General features: G+C 39.6%; 1 non-coding gene across 1 annotated transcript; it reads left to right on the top strand.

Moving 5' to 3' along the window:
• The first annotated feature begins 719 nt into the window (after positions 1-719).
• LOC147625804 (small nucleolar RNA snoR117) lies at positions 720-798 on the top strand. Its single transcript, XR_015268834.1, has one exon. It is a non-coding gene; the product is annotated as a small nucleolar RNA snoR117 (small nucleolar RNA).
• The last annotated feature ends 2,701 nt before the right edge of the window (positions 799-3,499 follow it).

Below are 3,499 nucleotides of genomic sequence, written 5' to 3'. Positions count from 1 at the left end.
GATTCAGTCCATGTACTCTACTATCACACGATCCTTTTTCCTTTGGGGTCACTTGCAGACATACTGGGCTGTGCCTAATGAATTGTTTCAATTGATTCAGTCCATGTACTCTACTATCATACGATCCTTTTTCCTTTGGGGTCACTTGCAGACATACTGGGCTGTGCCTAATGATTTGGTATAATGATTTGCAGGGTCTCAGAAAGTAGAGGGTGACGACTAACCCAACCAGATATGGACCTAGAACAAATAGATAGTATAAGAAGGTCAAGCAAGCAAGTTACATCTTTGTGGCCTTTGTTGAGAACCCAATGGGGACTAGACCAACAATCAAAATCTGGTTTCAGAAACGGGAGGTGAAGGGTGAGGTTTTGGAAAAACAGGCTCTTAGGGGCTGCTCAACTAAAGCTTTGGTTGAGGCTTGCATTTTGCTTGGGTATGAGTTGTCTTGGATGAATCTTCTTTCATTCCGTAAGGTGTTATTGCACTCTCCATTGTTGGGGCCCCTTAGAGGTATGAAAAGGAAGATGGGCGCCCAAAAGGAAGATGGGCGTCTAATAGGAACAACTATTTGATGGGGTACTACTCTAGTGGGCGCTCCATAAACGGGCGTGACACCACGGTGAAGTGTGAACTAGGGTTTTATGTACTCTTGTTCAAATCTAGCTTGTAGCTCGTTGTCTGTAAGAGCTTCACCTTTGTTCTTGATGAGGAATGGGGGCTTGTGATGAGCCAGCGTTTGTCCGTACCATCTGAGGCAGTAGCCAATGCTCTTGCCATCGCTGCTCTCTGAAGCCCTAATCTCCACCCAAATGCTAGAAAAAGTGTTTAATTACATAAAGTCTGGCTTAATTTTCCAAATTTTCCTGTTTGCTGCGCTCGTCTCTCGTTGCAAGGCCACGCAGATACGAACTCGGTCGTCTGCTTGCCAATGCGTGATTGTGCTGCGTGAGTCGGGTTAAGCATCGTTCCATTAATTTGCCTTATCTTTTACCGATTTGTCTTAGCAACAGATGTTTCCCAAGTTTGTCTTAGCAGCAGAAACGCTAATGTTTTTAGTGCTTGATTTGATAACATGTTCTTACATAACACTCGGTCCAAGACATGACACAAAATTGTAATAATTTTTTAACTTAAAAAAAAACCAGCTTGAAAGGTTTGCACCTTTGTCCATTTGTTTGGTTAGTGTAGAATGGCTTGGGCTAGAGCCTCTGTTGACAATGTAGTTCCAATGTCTAAGGAATATTTTCTTGTAGATCTTTGCAATGTAAAGAATGTTTGTAATTCTAATGAAATGAAATTACCTTCTAATATTTGTTACTCAAAGAAGGATATTCTTGATAGTTATGAATTTAAAAGCACATTTCTTTAAGTTAGTCTCTCTTAGATTTAGTGAGTGTCTTTGTATACCCTAAAGTAAAAACCATTTGTTAGCCCACGAATTGTTTTGCAATTTCTAAAGAGATTTCTTGTCAACACAGCTGATTAATCTTTCCAATAGGGAAACTTTTTTGTAATATTACCTTTAGAAACAAACTCTTTCTCTCTCTTTCTCGCCATAGAGACATTTGAAAAATGCCAATTAATTATTATCAGACATTGCATAACACAACATAAAATAAAACCAAATAAGCAACACGCACATAGTTGCTTCCCCTCACGCTTCAGGAGGGGAGCTCGGGGAATTACCACATGGCAAAGCCCTCCCTCATGGGTATACATAGTGACTCAATAATTACAATTTATGGAGGAAACAAAAGCCCATGACCACTTAAAAGATAAATTGTGTGATATACTCATGAGCCTTGCCTACTCGTCAAAGTTGAGAAATATATTTTGATACCTTCTTGATGTCCTCGACCTATTAGTTAAGGGGACTAAACTTAAATAGAGGCAAAGTCACCTTTGGAAAAGAATGTGACACAATGTCTTTAATGTACTCTACAAGGAAAGAACATGATATCTACCATGTAGAGTAAAGTATAGTTAGACTACACACTTGGGATTGCAAGAACACGGCTTTAATAAAGTCTTGCATATGAGGATCCCCCTGCTCCTCACACTGTAAATGTGCTCAAATACCTCATATTCAAGTAACAATCACTACTGTGATTTTTGGAAGGCATCACTACCGTGATCTCTTCCAAAAACATATCCGAATTTATCATGCTATTGTAGAGCATGTGTCATCTTCTCCATGAACAGAAGAGACGGAAAGGCTACCTTGTGCAATTGCAGCAATTTCTTATTTACCAGTTTCTTCAAAGCTAGGGTTAATTCCATTTTTATAGAGGATGTCAACCTCTAATGAGATACTTGGATATGAGAATATCAATGTGCGGCCTTGAGAAGCTAGCAATGCAAAAAAGAGCAACCTGAAAAATATTCTGCAAAGTGCATTAGCTTTCTCTTGATCAAGAATCAAACTATGTAACTAGTGGCATGATAATTGATTGCAGCTTTGCTTTCCCACCATGGAGTATTCTTTTGTCACATTTCACAAGTTACACATTATCGCACGCTAACCCAACCATGCATGCCATGTCCTATTTAAACCAATGTATGGCATAAACTACATGGCATAATTATCCTACTTACCATCATGCATGGCTATGCATTAATTGGAATTCGTGTAGCTTGTCACTCAAATGTAATCACTTTGCTAAAATGAGTTTTTCCTCAATCCATGTTCTCTTAATGCCAGGTCCAAGTTAGTAAGAATGTTAATATAGCTCCCTTATCCTGTTCTAATATGAGATCTTCTCACTAATCCCTGTTTAGCACCAACACAATCAATGGTACACTTACCTGATTGGTTTATGAAAAATTAAGTGCCTAATTGAACGCCAATACTTAATGAAATCATAAGATAAGAGCACATAGTGACATAATTTCTCCATGATTTAGGATTCATATGCAAATAAATGAGTGATTAAATGCTAAAAATTTGTACTACATTGTTAAAAGAGGGTAATTAAGTGTGCCACAAAAACACATCAATATCATAGATACACTCTATTGACATGGGTTAGAGCAAAAATTACAAAGGAGCTTACTACTTGATGATAACAATGATGAGATGTGTAGGAGGTTGTGTGTGTTATCAGAGGGGTAGAATAAGCTGAGAATCAGTGGAAAGGACAATGACACCATGACGTAGGCCATGGGCAAGGGTCATCGTAAGCACTTGACCTCACAATAAGCACCAGCCTCATATTTGACCTCAACAATAAGCCTTCAGCCTTGTCTCCCATTGCCATCTCCATCATCTTAATAGAAATCGTTGTTGTGTGAGCCATTGAGGAAGGATGGGATGCGGAATGTGAGGGGCAAGGGGACGAGGTAGTCTAGGCAAGTGGAAAGGCACTACCTTGTTGTGCAAAAAAGAGAGGATGGAAGGGGAGAGTGGCACCTCTACCAAGGTCGTTAAGGCCAAGGGAGTGTCAAGTGACACGAAGAAGGTGCAATTCAAGCAAGAGTCCGCTATCTTCAACAACAC

This window comes from Cibotium barometz, chromosome 23 (genome assembly GCF_041138505.1).
Source record: "Cibotium barometz isolate CiBa-2024 chromosome 23, ASM4113850v1, whole genome shotgun sequence".
NCBI lineage: Eukaryota > Viridiplantae > Streptophyta > Polypodiopsida > Cyatheales > Cibotiaceae > Cibotium > Cibotium barometz.
Note: the sequence above shows the minus strand (reverse complement) of the source record. Positions and strands in the feature narration are given on the sequence as shown.